The sequence below is a fragment of the Oncorhynchus tshawytscha genome, unplaced genomic scaffold (genome assembly GCF_018296145.1).
Source record: "Oncorhynchus tshawytscha isolate Ot180627B unplaced genomic scaffold, Otsh_v2.0 Un_contig_3121_pilon_pilon, whole genome shotgun sequence".
Classification (NCBI taxonomy): Eukaryota; Metazoa; Chordata; class Actinopteri; order Salmoniformes; family Salmonidae; genus Oncorhynchus; species Oncorhynchus tshawytscha.
The window spans coordinates 140266-160000 of record NW_024609809.1 but is presented as its reverse complement, the minus strand read 5'-3'; the positions used below and the strand labels follow the sequence as shown (position 1 = coordinate 160000).

The 19735-nt window shown below is 44.8% G+C and overlaps 1 protein-coding gene across 2 annotated transcripts in view; it reads right to left on the bottom strand.

The window, feature by feature from the left end:
* LOC121845972 (voltage-dependent T-type calcium channel subunit alpha-1H-like) overlaps window positions 1–19735 on the bottom strand; it is a 135407-nt gene that overhangs the window by 48647 nt on the left and 67025 nt on the right. The window lies entirely within an intron of this gene.

The following is a 19735-nucleotide window of genomic DNA, read 5'->3' as shown; positions in this document are numbered from 1 at the left end:
GTTGGAGACTTTTATCAAACCCTCACCAACTTCAAACATCTGCTATTCACTATGGAATATACAGCTAATCAAACAACCTCTAAACTGATTCACTATGCTGCAGCTGTACACTAGTCCATCAAACCCAAACTTTACCTACCTCAAACTCCCCATACTGATTCACTATGGAATATACACTTATTTACTTTTCTGCTCTTTTCAAACAATATCTCTAAACTGATTCACTGTACATGACCATCTGATCATTTATCACTCCAGTGTTAATCTGCTAAATCAATTATTCACCTACCTCCTCATGCCTTTTGCACACAATGTATATAGACTCTCTTTTTTTCTACTGTGTTTTTGACTTGTTAATTGTTTACTCCATGTGTAACTCTGTGTTGTTGTCTGTTCACACTGCTAAACTGATTACTTGGCCAGGTATCTGCAGTTGTAGATGAGAACTTGTTCTCAACTAGCCTACCCCATACTGGTTAAATAAAGGTGAAATAAAATAAAAATGTAATATACACTCTGAGCTGTGAATCAAACCAGCTCTAAACCGATTCATTATGGGATATACACTAAGCTGTGAATTAAACAACCTCTAAACCGATTCATTATGGGATATACACTAAGCTGTGAATCAAACAACCTCTAAACCGATTCACTATGGGATATACACTAAGCTGTGAATCAAACAACCTCTAAACTGATTCACTATGGGATACACACTAACCTCTGGATCAAACAACCTCTAAACCTATTCACTATGGTATACACACTAACCTGTGGATCAAACAACCTCAAATCAAAATCAAATCAAATTTTATTTGTCACATACACATGGTTAGCAGATGTTAATGCGAGTGTAGCGAAATGCTTGTGCTTCTAGTTCCGACAATGCAGTAATAACCAACAAGTAATCTAACTAACAATTCCAAAACTACTGTCTTATACACAGTGTAAGGGGATAAAGAATATGTACATAAGGATATATGAATGAGTGATGGTACAGAGCAGCATAGGCAAGATACAGTAGATGATAGAGTACAGTATATACATATGAGATGAGTATGTAAACAAAGTGGCATAGTTAAAGTGGCTAGTGATACATGTATTACATAAGGATGCAGTCGATGATATAGAGTACAGTATATACGTATGCATATGAGATGAATAATGTAGGGTAAGTAACATTATATAAGGTAGCATTGTTTAAAGTGGCTAGTGATATATTTACATCATTTCCCATCAATTCCCATTATTAAAGTGGCTGGAGTTGAGTCAGTGTCAGTGTCAGTGTGTTGGCAGCAGCCACTCAATGTTAGTGGTGGCTGTTTAACAGTCTGATGGCCTTGAGATAGAAGCTGTTTTCAGTCTCTCGGTCCCAGCTTTGATGCACCTGTACTGACCTCGCCTTCTGGATGATAGTGGGGTGAACAGGCAGTGGCTCGGGTGGTTGATGTCCTTGATGATCTTTATGGCCTTCCTGTAACATCGGGTGGTGTAGGTGTCCTGGAGGGCAGGTAGTTTGCCCCGGTGATGCGTTGTGCAGACCTCACTACCCTCTGGAGAGCCTTACGGTTGAGGGCGGAGCAGTTGCCGTACCAGGCGGTGATACAGCCCGCCAGGATGCTCTCGATTGTGCATCTGTAGAAGTTTGTGAGTGCTTTTGGTGACAAGCCGAATTTCTTCAGCCTCCTGAGGTTGAAGAGGCGCTGCTGCGCCTTCTTCACGATGCTGTCTGTGTGAGTGGACCAATTCAGTTTGTCTGTGATGTGTATGCCGAGGAACTGAAAACTTGCTACCCTCTCCACTACTGTTCCATCGATGTGGATAGGGGGGTGTTCCCTCTGCTGTTTTCTGAAGTCCACAATCATCTCCTTAGTTTTGTTGACGTTGAGTGTGAGGTTATTTTCCTGACACCACACTCCGAGGGCCCTCACCTCTTCCCTGTAGGCCGTCTCGTCATTGTTGGTAATCAAGCCTACCACTGTTGTGTCGCCGCAAACTTGATGATTGAGTTGGAGGCGTGCGTAGCCACGCAGTCGTGGGTGAACAGGGAGTACAGGAGAGGGCTCAGAACGCACCCTTGTGGGGCCCCAGTGTTGAGGATCAGCGGGGAGGAGATGTTGTTGCCTACCCTCACCAGCTGGGGGCAGCCCGTCAGGAAGTCCAGTACCCAGTTGCACAGGGCGGGGTCGAGACCCAGGGTCTCGAGCTTGATGACGAGCTTGGAGGGTACTATGGTGTTGAATGCCGAGCTGTAGTCGATGAACAGCATTCTCACATAGGTATTCCTCTTGTCCAGATGGGTTAGGGCAGTGTGCAGTGTGGTTGAGATTGCATCGTCTGTGGACCTATTTGGGCGGTAAGCAAATTGGAGTGGGTCTAGGGTGTCAGGTAGGGTGGAGGTGATATGGTCCTTGACTAGTCTCTCAAAGCACTTCATGATGACGGAAGTGAGTGCTACGGGGCGGTAGTCGTTTAGCTCAGTTACCTTAGCTTTCTTGGGAACAGGAACAATAGTGGCCCTCTTGAAGCATGTGGGAACAGCAGACTGGTATAGGGATTGATTGAATATGTCCGTAAACACACCGGCCAGCTGGTCTGCGCATGCTCTGAGGGCGCGGCTGGGGATGCCGTCTGGGCCTGCAGCCTTGCGAGGGTTAACACGTTTAAATGTCTTACTCACCTCGGCTGCAGTGAAGGAGAGACCGCATGTTTTCGTTGCAGGCCGTGTCAGTGGCACTGTATTGTCCTCAAAGCGGGCAAAAAGTTATTTAGTCTGCCTGGGAGCAAGACATCCTGGTCCGTGACTGGGCTGGATTTCTTCCTGTAGTCCGTGATTGACTGTAGACCCTGCCACATGCCTCTTGTGTCTGAGCCGTTGAATTGAGATTCTACTTTGTCTCTGTACTGACGCTTAGCTTGTTTGATAGCCTTGCGGAGGGAATAGCTGCACTGTTTGTATTCGGTCATGTTACCAGACACCTTGCCCTGATTAAAAGCAGTGGTTTGCGCTTTCAGTTTCACGCGAATGCTGCCATCAATCCACGGTTTCTGGTTTGGGAATGTTTTAATCGTTGCTATGGGAACGACATCTTCAACGCACGTTCTAATGAACTCGCACACCGAATCAGCGTATTCGTCAATGTTGTTATCTGAAACAAACATCTCCCAGTCCACGTGATGGAAGCAGTCTTGGAGTGTGGAGTCAGCTTGGTCGGACCAGCGTTGGACAGACCTCAGCGTGGGAGCCTCTTGTTTTAGTTTCTATCTGTAGGCAGGGATCAACAAAATGGAGTCGTGGTCAGCTTTTCCGAAAGGGGGGCGGGGCAGGGCCTTATATGCGTCGCGGAAGTTAGAGTAACAATGATCCAAGGTCTTTCCACCCCTGGTTGCGCAATCGATATGCTGATAAAATTTAGGGAGTCTTGTTTTCAGATTAGCCTTGTTAAAATCCCCAGCTACAATGAATGCAGCCTCCGGATAAATGGTTTCCAGTTTGCAGAGAGTTAAATAAAGTTCGTTCAGAGCCATCGATGTGTCTGCTTGGGGGGGATATATACGGCTGTGATTATAATCGAAGAGAATTCTCTTGGTAGATAATGCGGTCTACATTTGATTGTGAGGAATTCTAAATCAGGTGAACAGAAGGATTTGAGTTCCTGTATGTTTCTTTCATCACACCATGTCACGTTAGCCATAAGGCATACGCCCCTCTAAACCTATTCACTATGGTATACACACTAACCTGTGAATCAAACAACCTCTAAACCTATTCACTATGGGATACACACTAACCTGTGAATCAAACAACCTCTAAACCTATTCACTATGGGATATAGACTAACCTGTGAATCAAACAACCTCTAAACCTATTCACTATGGGATATAGACTAACCTGTGAATCAAACAACCTCTAAACCTATTCACTATGGGATATAGACTAACCTGTGAATCAAACAACCTCTAAACCCATTCACTATGGGATATAGACTAACCTGTGAATCAAACAACCTCTAAACCTATTCACTATGGGATATAGACTAACCTGTGAATCAAACAACCTCTAAACCCATTCACTATGGGATATACACTAACCTGTGAATCAAACAACCTCTAAACCTATTCACTATGGGATATAGACTAACCTGTGAATCAAACAACCTCTAAACCTATTCACTATGGGATACACACTCTGAGCTATGGATCAAAAAACTTTAAACTGGAGTGTGTGACTTTCTTTATTTTGATAGTTTATAGATGGAGTGTGACTCTTTATTTTGATAGTTTATAGATGGAGTGTGACTCTTTAATTTGATAGTTTATAGATGGAGTGTGACTCTTTATTTTGATAGTTTATAGATGGAGTGTGACTCTTTATTTTGATAGTTTATAGATGGAGTGTGACTCTTTATTTTGATAGTTTATAGATGGAGTGTGACTCTTTATTTTGATAGTTTATAGATGGAGTGTGACTTTCTTTATTTTGATAGTTTATAGATGGAGTGTGACTCTTTATTTTGATAGTTTATAGATGGAGTGTGACTCTTTATTTTGATAGTTTATAGATGGAGTGTGACTCTTTAATTTGATAGTTTATAGATGGAGTGTGACTCTTTATTTTGATAGTTTATACATGGAGTGTGACTCTTCAATTTGATAGTTTATAGATGGAGTGTGACTCTTTATTTTGATAGTTTATAGATGGAGTGTGACTTTCTTTATTTTGATAGTTTATAGATGGAGTGTGACTCTTTATTTTGATAGTTTATAGATGGAGTGTGACTCTTTATTTTGATAGTTTATAGATGGAGTGTGACTCTTTAATTTGATAGTTTATAGATGGAGTGTGACTCTTTATTTTGATAGTTTATAGATGGAGTGTGACTCTTTATTTTGATAGTTTATAGATGGAGTGTGACTCTTTATTTTGATAGTTTATAGATGAGTGTGACTCTTTATTTTGATAGTTTATAGTTTATTCGACGTTAGTCAGCACCTCCGTACAAACAACATTTTCTTTGTGTGCGCCAGCTCATGTTTAACACAAATTACTTACCCACTTCATGTCATTTACAGGCTTTATGTGTGTTTTAAATTGAACGATTACATGTTCAGGCAATCCTCAACTGTACACCCACAAACAAACATGTGTATAAGCACACACATGCAATAGTAGTATAGCACGAGTAGCGCACACACACACACACACACACACGCTAGATAAGGACCAGAAATAAAACTCTGCTATTTACTGAAGGTTGAAAGTCAATGCTAGAACACACACATCCACTGGCTACACACATACCCTATGTACAGTACAGACCCACTGGTTACACACATACCCTATGTACAGTACAGACCCACTGGCTACACACATACCCTATGTACAGTACATACCCACTGGTTACACACATACCCTATGTCCTGTACAGTACACACCCACTGGCTACACACATACCCTATGTACAGTACAGTACTCACCCACTGGCAACACACATACCCTATGTACAGTACACACCCACTGGCTACACACATACCCTATGTACAGTACAGTACACACCCACTGGCTACACACATACCCTATGTACAGTACAGACACACTGAATACACACATACCCTATGTACAGTACAGTACACACCCACTGGCTACACACATACACTATGTACAGTACACACCCACTGGCTACACACATACCCAATGTACAGTACAGTACACACCCACTGGCAACACAAATACCCTATGTACAGTACACACCCACTGGTTACACACATACACTATGTACTGTCCAGACCCACTGGTTACACACATACCCATGTACAGTACACACCCACTGGTTACACACATACACTATGTACTGTACAGACCCACCGGTTACACACATAACCTATGTACAGTACACACCCACTGGCTACACACATACACTATGTACTGTCCAGACCCACTGGTTACACACATACCTTATGTACTGTACAGACCACAACACTCTTTGTCATATTACACATCACAGACGCACTCACACATCCTATGGGAGATGGACCCAAACAGACACATGCTGTATACACATGGATATTAACACTGGAACCGCTGGGCCCCGAGGGACACCCTTCAAGCTAATGAGCAGCCATTTTGACTGCAACATTCTAACAGTAATTAATACATTTCATATATGCTATAGCAAAAATAATCATTTGGTTGTGTTTATGAAAGTCTAAGGGAACATTAGAATACGATTTGTATTTTATTTCAAATAATACAGTAGCATTTTCAGCAGTTGAAGTTACTTTAGGCTACATGTAAAAAAAAAATTTAAAAAAAAAAACCATTTCACCTGTCCAATCAATTTATTCGTGGAGTGTCTTTGTTACTATGAAGCAGAAAGCCTGTGTGTTGGACACCTTAAAAGCTTATTTGTTTAGAAATTTAAAAAAATATAAGAATAGTCCTAATACCTCAACCACCAAGATGCATGGAGAGAGAGAGAGAGAGAGAGAGAGAGAGAGAGAGACAGACAGAGAGAGAATTGAATTGAATTGAATTGAATTGAATTGAGGGAGAGAGGTCATGAGCAGATGAGCTCACACATTTTTCAGCATGTTTATTAAAAAAAATGTCTAACAAACAAGCGAAACACCATCCAACCTAGAATTGAGTGAGTAATGCTTAGTCTGAAGCAATTTTTTTACTTTCAAAAGCCAAGAAGAAAAATACATGACAATGATATATTTGACTTCATAAGGACTGAATGCTCAGGCTACTAAGCTTGCTAGGACAAAGAGATACAACTTCAATTAGCACTGAGGTGTGAAGCAAGAGGTGTCGAAGCCTTTGAGCCCAACAAATGGCAGGCTACCCCACCCAGATCCAGAGGCCTTGAAGCCCCCTCCTGGGTTTCACAGCCATCCACTGGCATTGTCTACAAGGAATCTGCCTCCAGAAATAAAAGCTTCTCCCAAGTGGCTGTGACACCTATTCCTGTTGTCTGCTGCACTGCTGCTTGGATTCCACCTGGCGATCTGTTCACCGTCTGCCCTGGCCTGTCTCCCCTTCCCCCTCCCGAGCTTTCACCTGCCTCCAGCACACAGGCTCTGTTGAGGCTAGTGACTAAACTTACAATGGCCAAGTGGTTATATATTTAATTTTTTCTTGTGCATTTTGCTATTTGCCTCATGACTCCTGCATGCTTTGTTGACTACGAACTTGCTTTACCAAACCGTGGGACAGATTGTTTGTTCCCACACTCAGGACTCTGACTCTCTATTGGTTACACAGACTTTTGACCTTCCATCCTATTCTAACCACCTCTCACCGGCTTTGTATTCATGTTACCTGATGAAATTGCTGTACAATATGATCTTGATGCCATCTGATGCACATTCAGATGTCATAAATCAGCACTGCAGAGCTCTCCATGTCCTCTGCCGTGCCTTGATTGTATTACTGTTGATGACATCTGGAAATGTGCATGTACACCCTGGCCCATCTACTGTTGCTAGGCCCAATTCTGACTTCTGCTCTCATATCTGCTTCACTGATTCTGCTCTCGTAAAAGCCTGGGTTTTCTGCACGTTAACACGAGAAGCTTATTACCTAAAATGGATCAATTGAAAGTGTGGGTTCACAGCTCCGATCCAGATGAGTTGGTCATTACTGAGACGTGGTTAAGGAAGGTTTTGAATACTGATGTTAACCTTTCTGGTTATAACCTTTTTTGGCAAGACAGATCTTCCAAAGGTGGGGGAGTGGCAATCTTTACCAAGGATCACCTTCAGTGCTCGGTTGTCTCCACCAAGTCTGTCCCCAAACTATTTGATTTGCTTGTTTTAAGTATTAAACTTTCAAATAGCTCTTTGTTGACTGTTGCTGGGTGTTTTTGGCCAACATCAGCACCGACCTGTACCCTACCTGCCCTAAGCTCTCTCCTGGCCCCTTATACTAAGTCTGAATTTATCGTGCTAGGTGACCTAAACTGGGACGTGCTTAAACCACCTGACCAAGTGTCAAAGCAATGGGACTCTTTCTCAGATTATCACTAATCCCACAAGGTATTGCTCCAAACATCCAGAAAAGGTTACTCTCCTCAATGTTATCCTCACAAATAATCCTGATAGGTATCTGTCTGGTGTTTTCTGTAATGACCTTAGTGATCACTGTTTTACAGCCTGTGTTCGTAATGGCTGCTCAGTGAAACGACCTGTCCTGATTTGTCATAGACACTGGCTAAAAAACTTTTTTGAGCAAGTCTTCCTCTATGAACTGGCCTCTGTAAAATGGTATAGAATCAGCTTGATTCCCTCTGTCGAAGACGCTTGGACCTTCTTTTTATATATTTTCAGTGGTATTGTTAACAAACACGCCCCCATAAAGATAATTAGAATTAAAAACAGGTTCAGCCCCTGGTTCGACCGTGATCTTGCAGATTTACTCCACCTCAAGAATTGCATTTGGCGAAAGGCTCGGCACACGCATACTCAGGCTGACTGGCTCTCATTCAGGCAGATGAGAAATAAGTGCATTCAGGCTTTCCGGAAGGCCAAAGTGAGTTACTTTACGGAGCAGTTCCCTCTCTGTGGGTCTAACCCCAAGAAGTTCTGGAAAACGGTTAAAGACCTGGAGAATAAACCCTCTTCCTCACAGCTGCCCATGTTGATGATGTGGTTGTTTACTGACAAGAAGCACATGGCTGAGCTCTTTAATCACCACTTCATTAAGTCAGGATTCCTATTTGACTCAGCCATGCCTCCTTGCCCGTCCAACATTTCCTCATCTCCCACCCCTTCTTATGCGACTATCCCCGATGCTTCTCCCTCTTTTTCCCTGCCCAGCTACAAAGTTTCTCCCTGCAGGCAGTCCCTGAGTCTGAGGTGCTAAAGGAGGTCCTTAAGACTGGTTGATGCTTATTTATAAAACCCTCTTAGGCCTCACTCCCCGCTATCTGAGATATCTACTGTAGCCCTCATCCTCCACATACAACACCCGTTCTGCCAGTCACATTCTGTTAAAGGTCCCCAAAGCACACACATCCCTGGGTCGCTCCTCTTTTCAGTTCGCTGCAGCTAGCGACTGGAACAAGCTGCAACAAACACTCAAACTGGACAGTTTAATCTCAATATCTTCATTCAAAGACTCAATCATGGACACTCTTACTGACAGTTGAGGCTGCTTTGTGTGATGTATTGTTGTCTATACCTTCTTGCCCTTTGTGCTGTTGTCTGTACCCAACAATGTTTGTACCATGTTTTGTGCTGCTACCATGTTGTGTTGCTACCATGTTGTCATGTTGTGTTTCTACCATGCTGTGTTGTCATGTGTTGCTGCCTTGCTATGTTGTTGTCTTAGGTCTTGCTTTATGCAGTGTTGTATTGTCTCTCTTGTCGTGATGTGTGTTTTGTCCTATATTTATATTTATATTTTATTTAACATTTTTATTCCCAGCCCCCGTCCCTGCAGGAGCCCTTTTGCCTTCTGGTTGGCCGTCATGGTAAATAAGAATGTGTTCTTAACTGACTTGTCAAGTTAAATAAAGGTTAAATAAAATAAAATGGTCAGCAAGACACCCGGTCAAATGATGAAAACATCAGTAGCCTAAACATCATTATAAACGCCAAGTGTGCTTGATAAATAGTGAAAACCAACACAAAAGCAATAATGCCATTATAATGAATGTGGCCATATGACAGCAGTCAGAAATAGTAAATTATTTATACAGCTAATTTTTCTTTGTCATCAAAATGGAGGTAACACATGATCTCTCTGAAGCGATCCTGTGACATGACCAGACGCTCTCTTTCCCCTGAATGCTCCACAGACATACAGGAGTGAAATGAACAGGTCCAGCTCATCAACAGACAGATCCCAGGCAGTGTCTCCTGGCTCTGTGTTCCTCAGCCACAGTACAGTCCTTGAGTGCTGTACCATATCCATGTCACATAAACAACGGATGCTTGTAAGTGCATTGCTGATGTTGTTTTTTGCTTGAGATGTAGAGCCTGTTCTCTTAGTGATGACATGTTGTACTGATTATCGGCCTGTATCTTGTTCTATCTAAACAGTTCCTTCCTGTCTCCTGTGTCACGGTTCCATTTGACAGTGCCATGGGCACCTGCTCAGTGCGCGCGGTTCTGCCTTTTTTGCACGTAGGTCTCTGAGGTGTAGGTTATTCAGGCTGAGGCTCAGAATCAGAAGAATAATCATCAGAGATGCCATGATTCATTTTTTCCCCGCCATCTGAGTCATTTTCATTTGGATGTTGTAATAGCACTAACTCAGCATGTTCAGCTGTTCATACTGGCCTTCCTGCCATTGTAAATGACTCACTCTCTCACTGTGTACTCCAAGTAGGCCAGAGCACACGGATGAGACTGCTTGGATTAGGTGGACTGATACAGGGTACATGTTGAGATTACAGTTACAATATACCAATGCAATAGAATGGCCCGCCCTGTTCTTCAGCACAATTGGTGATTATGCTTCTCCTCGCTCATTAACTCCCCCATTTCTCTTCACCCTTTCTCCCCCATCATACTGTACGTCATTTATTTCTTCTGTTGTTAAATGTGTGAAATGAGTTTGGGTTCAGTTTCCAGGCAGTTACCAGGGTGATTATCAGCTGGACACCGCAGTTTCAACTGTGGGAAGAAGGACGGGCAACGGGGAAACCCATTCATGCCCTCCTAAAATGATATAACTCCAGTTCTGTTTGTGATATTAAGATTCTAACAACGGTAGTGTATTATATAGACTTATTTAGTAAAAGGCAAGGCCGGAGGGGGGCATGCCTTTAAAAATGGCAAAGTCATAATAAAATTCATTAATTAATGAGCAGTTAAAATGACTGCTTTAGCGATTCTAGTGTTAGCCGATCATGGCAACATGCTAACAGACAACATAAGAGACATATAACTAGACATACGTGCTCACATGTATATACACAATGCATTTTGATAAACCGTTAGCACCTGAGCACCCCCCCACACACACACCCACACACCTTTAATTTCTCCCCACCGTCTCTGTTCATTTTATTCTCTCTTCATGATATCTCTAGGAAGCTAGCAGCAGCAGTGTCTAACGTAAGGTAACCCTTCACTACAGCAGCCATTTCCCCAGCTTCCTGCTCTCTGAGTCTGGCTTCCTATATCTCTGCTGCTCTCTGAGTCTGGCTTCCAATATCTCTGCTGCTCTCTGAGTCTGGCTTCCTATATCTCTGCTGCTCTCTGAGTCTGGCTTCCTATATCTCTGCTGCTCTCTGAGTCTGGTTTCCTATATCTCTGCTGCTCTCTGAGTTTGGCTTCCTATATCTCTGCTGCTCTCTGAGCCTGGCTTCCAATATATCTCTGCTGCTCTCTGAGCCTCCTAACCCTTCCTATATCTCTGCTGCTCTCTGAGCCTCATAACCCTGCCTAGATCTCTGCTGCTCTCTGAGTCTGGCATCCTATATCTCTGCTGCTCTAAGGGCCTGGCTTCCAATATATCTGCTGCTCTCTGAGCCTCCAAACCCTTCCTATAGCTCTGCTGCTCTGCTCTAACTCTTATCTGCCAGATAGAGAAGATAAAGGTGTTTTTCTCTTTACCTCCCTCCAATTTGAGAAGCAGTGCATTACCTGCACAGGCCTCCTGGGAGACGTGGGATACACACACATAGAGAGACAGACACACACACACCACAATACTTCCCACCTCCCTCTCTTTCATCGGTCATCGTTACCAGTCCATTTAGGGCCGCTGGTGGTCCCAGGCTGGTCTTGACTAATCTGGCCTGCCTACCTCCCTCTCTCCCTATCTTTGGTCTCTACTGGTCTGGTCTGGTCTGGATCCCTACTGTGTCTGATTATCATGACCCCTCTTTAATATTCAATATTAATGTAATATTCATACCTACCCATCTGGAGAGAGGAGAAGGAAATGCATTTATAATCCTCCTCCAGACATCCTACACACACACACACACACACACACACACACACACACACACACACACACAGCGTTATTGGGAAGGGCCCGTATGTAAGCATTTCACTGTTAGTCTACACCTGTTGTTTACAAAGCATGTGACAAATAAAATGGGATTTGATTTGAGACATACACAGGAGGCCAAATGAAAAGCAGCCTCATCTATCAAAGGCATGATTCACCTGCTGATCTTCAAAGGTTTCCTCTTTTCACTGCCTCTCTCTTCATCTCACTGCCTCTCTCTTCATCTCACTGCCTCTCTCTTCATCTCACTGCCTCTCTCTTCATCTCACTGCCTCTCTCTTCATCTCACTGCCTCTCTCTTCATCTCACTGCCTCTCTCTTCATCTCACTGCCTCTCTCTTCATCTCACTGCCTCTCTCTTCATCTCACTGCCTCTCTCTTCATCTCACTGCCTCTCTCTTCATCTCACTGCCTCTCTCTTCATCTCATGCCTCTCACTGCATCTCTGCCTCTTCATCTCACTGCCTCTCTCTTCATCTCACTGCCTCTCTCTTCATCTCACTGCCTCTCTCTTCATCTCACTGCCTCTCTCTTCATCTCACTGCCTCTCTCTTCATCTCACTGCCTCTCTCTTCATCTCACTGCCTCTCTCTTCATCTCACTGCCTCTCTCGTCGTCTCACTGCTTCTCTCGTCATCTCACTGCCTCTCTCTTCATCTCACTGCCTCTCTCTTCATCTCACTGCCTCTCTCGTCATCTCACTGCTTCTCTCGTCGTCTCACTGCCTCTCTCTTCATCTCACTGCCTCTCTCTTCATCTCACTGCCTCTCTCGTCATCTCATGCCTCTCTCGTCATCTCACTGCTCTCTCGTCATCTCACTGCTTCTCTCACTCTCGTCTCACTGCCTCTCTCTTCATCTCACTGCCTCTCTCTCACTGCCTCTCTCGTCTCACTGCCTCTCTCGCCGTCTCACTGCCTCTCTCGCCGTCTCACTGCCTCTCTCGCCGTCTCACTCTCACTGCCTCTCTCTCTCTCGCCGTCTCACTGCCTCTCTCTCTCGTCTCACTGCCTCTCTCGCCATCTCACTGCCTCTCTCGCCATCTCACTGCCTCTCTCTGCCATCTCTGCCTCTCTCTGTATCTCACTGCCTCTCTCTGTATCTCACTGCCTCTCTCTGTATCTCACTGCTTCTCTCTTTATCTCACTGCCTCTCTCTTTATCTCTGCCTCTCTCTGTATCTCACTGCCTCTCTCTGTATCTCACTGCCTCTCTCTGTATCTCACTGCCTCTCTCTGTATCTCACTGCCTCTCTCTGTATCTCACTGCCTCTCTCTGTATCTCACTGCTTCTCTCTGTATCTCACTGCTTCTCTCTCTGTCTCTCTCAATGCCTCTCTCTGTATCTCACTGCCTCTCTCTGTATCTCACTGCCTCTCTCTGTCTCATCTCACTGCCTCTCTCTGTCTCATCTCACTGCTTCTCTCTGTATCTCACTGCTTCTCTCTGTATCTCACTGCCTCTCTCTCTGTATCTCACTGCTTCTCTCTGTATCTCACTGCCTCTCTCTGTATCTCACTGCCTCTCTCTGTATCTCACTGCCTCTCTCTGTATCTCACTGCCTCTCTCTTTATCTCTGCCTCTCTCTGTATCTCACTGCCTCTCTCTGTATCTCACTGCCTCTCTCGTCATCTCACTGCTTCTCTCTTTATCTCACTGCTTCTCTCTTTATCTCTGCCTCTCTCTGTATCTCACTGCCTCTCTCGTCATCTCACTGCCTCTCTCGTCATCTCACTGCTTCTCTCTTTATCTCTGCCTCTCTGTATCTCACTGCCTCTCTCTTTATCTCACTGCCTCTCTCGTCATCTCACTGCTTCTCTCTTTATCTCACTGCTTCTCTCTTTATCTCACTGCCTCTCTCTGTATCTCACTGCCTCTCTCTTTATCTCACTGCTTCTCTCTTTATCTCACTGCCTCTCTCTGTATCTCACTGCCTCTCTCGTCATCTCACTGCCTCTCTCGTCATCTCACTGCTTCTCTCTTTATCTCACTGCTTCTCTCTTTATCTCTGCCTCTCTCGCCATCTCACTGCCTCTCGCCATCTCACTGCCTCTCTCGTCATCTCACTGCTTCTCTCTTTATCTCACTGCTTCTCTCTTTATCTCACTGCCTCTCTCGTCATCTCACTGCCTCTCTCGTCATCTCACTGCCTCTCTCGTCATCTCACTGCTTCTCTCTTTATCTCACTGCTTCTCTCTTTATCTCTGCCTCTCTATCTCACTGCCTCTCTCGCCATCTCACTGCCTCTCTCGTCATCTCACTGCTTCTCTCTTTATCTCACTGCTTCTCTCTTTATCTCACTGCTTCTCTCTTTATCTCACTGCCTCTCTCTTTATCTCACTGCCTCTCTCGTCATCTCACTGCTTCTCTCTTTATCTCACTGCCTCTCTCGCCATCTCACTGCCTCTCTCGTCATCTCACTGCCTCTCTCGTCATCTCACTGCTTCTCTCTTTATTTCACTGCTTCTCTCTTTATCTCACTGCCTCTCTCGTCATCTCACTGCTTCTCTCTTTATCTCACTGCTTCTCTATTTATCTCGCTGCTTCTCTCTTTATCTCACTGCCTCTCTCTTTATCTCACTGCTTCTCTCTGTATCTCACTGCCTCTCTCGTCATCTCACTGCTTCTCTCTTTATCTCACTGCTTCTCTCTTTATCTCACTGCCTCTCCCTTCCTATTTCACTATTCCTGTCTCTCTTTCTCTCCTTCCATCTGTTTCCTAACTTGTACATGTTTCCTCTCCTGCCTCTCTTTCTCTCCTTCCCTCTGTTTCCTAACCTGTACATGTTTCCTCTCCTGCCTCTCCTTCCCTCTGTTTCCTAACTTGTACATGTTTCCTCTCCTGCCTCTCTTTCTCTCCTTCCCTCTGTTTCCTAACTTGTACATGTTTCCTCTCCTGTCTCTCTTTCTCTCCTTCCCTCTGTTTCCTAACTTGTACATGTTTCCTCTCCTGTCTCTCTTTCTCTCCTTCCCTCTGTTTCCTAACCTCTACTGTTTCCTCTCCTGCCTCTCTTTCTCTCTCTTCCCTCTGTTTCCTAACCTGTACATGTTTCCTCTCTCTGCCTCTCCTTCCCTCTGTTTCCTAACCTGTACATGTTTCCTCTCCTGCCTCTCTCTTCCCTCTGTTTCCTAACTTGTACATGTTTCCTCTCCTGCCTCTCTTTCTCTCCTTCCCTCTGTTTCTAACCTGTACTGTTTCCTCCTCTCCTGCCTCTTCTTCCTTCTCTGTTTCCTAACCTGTACATGTTTCCTCTCCTGCCTCTCTTTCTCTCCTTCCCTCTGTTTCCTAACTTGTACATGTTTCCTCTCCTGCCTCTCTTTCTCTCCTTCCCTCTGTTTCCTAACTTGTACATGTTTCCTCTCCTGTCTCTCTTTCTCTCCTTCCCCCTCTGTTTCCTAACCTGTACATGTTTCCTCTCCTGCCTCTTCTCTCCTTCCCTCTGTTTCCTAACCTGTACATGTTTCCTCTCCTGCCTCTCTTTCTCTCCTTCCCTCTGTTTCCTAACCTGTACATGTTTCCTCTCCTGCCTCTTTCTCTCCTTCCCTCTGTTTCCTAACCTGTACATGTTTCCTCTCCTGCCTCTTTCTTCCCTCTGTTTCCTAACTTGTACATGTTTCCTCTCCTGCCTCTCTTTCTCTCCTTCCCTCTGTTTCCTAACTTGTACATGTTTCCTCTCCTGTCTCTCTTTCTCTTTCTCCCCTCTGTTTCCTAACCTGTACATGTTTCCTCTCCTGCCTCTCTTTCTCTCCTTCCCTCTGTTTCCTAACCTGTACATGTTTCCTCTCCTGCCTCTCTTTCTCTCCTTCCCTCTGTTTCCTAACTTGTACATGTTTCCTCTCCTGCCTCTCCTTCCCTCTGTTTCCTAACTTGTACATGTTTCCTCTCCTGCCTCTCTTTCTCTCCTTCCCTCTGTTTCCTAACCTGTACATGTTTCCTCTCCTGCCTCTCTTTCTCTCCTTCCCTCTGTTTCCTAACCTGTACATGTTTCCTCTCCTGTCTCTCCTTCCCTCTGTTTCCAAACCTGTACATGTTTCCTCTCCTGTCTCTCTTTCTCTCCTTCCCTCTGTTTCCTAACCTGTACATGTTTCCTCTCCTGCCTCTCTTTCTCTCCTTCCCTCTGTTTCCTAACCTGTACATGTTTCCTCTCCTGTCTCTCTTTCTCTCCTTCCCTCTGTTTCCTAACATGTACATGTTTCCTCTCCTGCCTCTCTTTCTCTCCTTCCCTCTGTTTCCTAACCTGTACATGTTTCCTCTCCTGCCTCTCTTTCTCTCCTTCCCTCTGTTTCCTAACCTGTACATGTTTCCTCTCCTGTCTCTCTTTCTCTCCTTCCCTCTGTTTCCTAACCTGTACATGTTTCCTCTCCTGTCTCTCTTTCTCTCCTTCCCTCTGTTTCCTAACCTGTACATGTTTCCTCTCCTGCCTCTTTCTCTCCTTCCCTCTGTTTCCTAACTGTACATGTTTCCTCTCCTGCCTTTCTCCTTCCCTCTGTTTCCTAACCTGTACATGTTTCCTCTCCTGCCTCTCTTTCTCTCCTTCCCTCTGTTTCCTAACCTGTACATGTTTCCTCTCCTGCTCTCTTTCTCTCCTTCCCTCTGTTTCCTAACCTGTACATGTTTCCTCTCCTGTCTCTCTTTCTCTCCTTCCCTCTGTTTCCTAACCTGTACATGTTTCCTCTCCTGCCTCTTTCTCTCCTTCCCTCTGTTTCCTAACATGTACATGTTTCCTCTCCTGCCTCTCTTTCTCTCCTTCCCTCTGTTTCCTAACCTGTACATGTTTCCTCTCCTGTCTCTCTTTCTCTCCTTCCCTCTGTTTCCTAACCTGTACATGTTTCCTCTCCTGCCTCTCTTTCTCTCCTTCCCTCTGTTTCCTAACCTGTACATGTTTCCTCTCCTGTCTCTCTTTCTCTCCTTCCCTCTGTTTCCTAACCTGTACATGTTTCCTCTCCTGTCTCTCTTTCCTCCTTCCTCTGTTTCCTAACCTGTACATGTTTCCTCTCCTGTCTCTCTTTCTCTCCTTCCCTCTGTTTCCTAACCTGTACATGTTTCCTCTCCTGTCTTTCTCTTCCCTCTGTTTCCTAACCTGTACATGTTTCCTCTCCTGTCCTCTCTTTCTCTCCTTCCCTCTGTTTCCTAACATGTACATGTTTCCTCTCCTGTCTCTCCCTCTGTCCTCTCCTTCTCTCCTTCCCTCTGTTTCCTAACCTGTACATGTTTCCTCTCCTGTCTCTCCTTCCCTCTGTTTCCTAACCTGTACATGTTTCCTCTCCTGTCTGTCTCTCTTTCTCTCCTTCCCTCTGTTTCCTAACCTGTACATGTTTCCTCTCCTGTCTCTCCTTCCCTCTGTTTCCTAACTTGTACATGTTTCCTCTCCTGCCTCTCTTCCCTCTGTTTCTAACCATTTTCCTCTCTGTTTCCTCCCTCTGTTTCCTAACTGTACATGTTTCCTCTCCTGTCTCTCCTTCCCTCTGTTTCCTAACTTGTACATGTTTCCTCTCCTGTCTCTCTTTCTCTCCTTCCCTCTGTTTCCTAACCTGTACATGTTTCCTCTCCTGTCTCTCCTTCCCTCTGTTTCCTAACTTGTACATGTTTCCTCTCCTGTCTCTCTTTCTCTCCTTCCATCTGTTTCCTAACCTGTACATGTTTCCTCTCCTGTCTCTCTTTCTCTCCTTCCCTCTGTTTCCTAACTTGTACATGTTTCCTCTCCTGTCTCTCTTTCTCTCCTTCCCTCTGTTTCCTAACCTGTACATGTTTCCTCTCCTGTCTCTCCTTCCCTCTGTTTCCTAACTTGTACATGTTTCCTCTCCTGCCTCTCTTTCTTCCCTCTGTTTCCTAACCTGTACATGTTTCCTCTCCTGTCCTCTCTCTCCTTCCCTCTGTTTCCTAACTTGTACATGTTTCCTCTCCTGCCTCTCCTTCCCTCTGTTTCCTAACTTGTACATGTTTCCTCTCCTGCCTCTCTTTCTCTCCTTCCCTCTGTTTCCTAACTTGTACATGTTTCCTCTCCTGTCTCTCTTTCTCTCCTTCCCTCTGTTTCCTAACCTGTACATGTTTCCTCTCCTGCCTCTCTTTCTCTCCTTCCCTCTGTTTCCTAACGTTTACATGTTTCCTCTCCTGCCTCTCCTTCCCTCTGTTTCCCTTGTACATGTTTCTCTCCTGCCTCTCCTTCCCTCTGTTTCCTAACCTGTACATGTTTCCTCTCCTGTCTCTCTTTCTCTTCTTCCCTCTGTTTCCTAACCTGTACATGTTTCCTCTCCTGCCTCTCCTTCCCTCTGTTTCCTAACCTGTACATGTTTCCTCTCCTCCTCTCCTGCCTCTCCTTCCCTCTGTTTCCTAACCTGTACATGTTTCCTCTCCTGCCTCTCCTGCCTCTCCTTCCCTCTGTTTCCTAACCTGTACATGTTTCCTCTCCTGCCTCTCTTTCTCTCCTTCCCTCTGTTTCCTAACTTGTACATGTTTCCTCTCCTGTCTCTCTTTCTCTCCTTCCCTCTGTTTCCTAACTTGTACATGTTTCCTCTCCTGCCTCTCTTTCTCTCCTTCCCTCTGTTTCCTAACTTGTACATGTTTCCTCTCCTGTCTCTCTTTCTCTCCTTCCATCTGTTTCCTAACCTGTACATGTTTCCTCTCCTGCCTCTCTTTCTTCCATCCCTCTGTTTCCTAACCTGTACATGTTTCCTCTCCTGCCTCTCTTTCTCTCCTTCCCTCTGTTTCCTAACCTGTACATGTTTCCTCTCCTGTCTCTCTTTCTCTCCTTCCCTCTGTTTCCTAACTTGTACATGTTTCCTCTCCTGCCTCTCTTCCCTCTCCTCCTTCCCTCTCTGTCTCCTTCCTTCCCTCTGTTTCCTAACTTGTACATGTTTCCTCTCCTGCCTCTCTTTCTCTCCTTCCCTCTGTTTCCTAACTTGTACATGTTTCCACTCCTGTCTCCTATTTTCCTTCCTCAGAGAAACTCTTCTAGTAAAATTCAGGATGTGAATAATTATATTAGAGACCTCCTGCCACTTAACCTGCACCTGCCTCCTAACTCCATATCTACCCTTAATAACCTGCCTCCTAACTCCATATCTACCCTTAATAACCTGCCTCCTAACTCCATATCTACCCTTAAACTGCACCTGCCTTCTAACTCCATATCTACCCTTAAACTGTCCGTGCCTCCTAACTCCATATCTACCCTTAAACTGTTCCTGCCTCCTAATCTACCCTGAAACTGTTCCTATCCTGACTCCATATCTGCCCTTGTTCCTGCCTCCTGCTCCATATCTACTCTGTTTCTAACTCTAACTCCATATCTACCCTTAAACTGTTCCTGCCCCTAACTCCATATCTACCATTAACCTGCCTCCTAACTCCATTTCTACCCTTAAACTGTTCCTGCCTCCATATCTGCTCTGTTCCTGCCTATCCATTACCCTTAAACTGTTGTCTGCCTCCTAATCTACTCTGTTCATATCTACCATTAACCTGCCTCCTAACTCCATATCTACCATTAACCTGCCTCCTAACTCCATATCTACCCTTAAACTGTTCTGCCTCCTAACTCCATATCTACCCTTAAACTGCTCCTGCCCCTAACTCCATATCCCCCTTCTACCCTCCTTTGTCCACTCTCTCGCCCCCTAACTACATATTCCCCCTATTATTTAATTCAATTAAATTCAAGGTGCTTTATTGGCATGGGAAACATATGCTAACATTGCCAAAGCAAGTGAAGTTCTCCCATTGTCCACTCTCCTACCTCTTCTCCATACCTCCCTCTACCCTCCCTT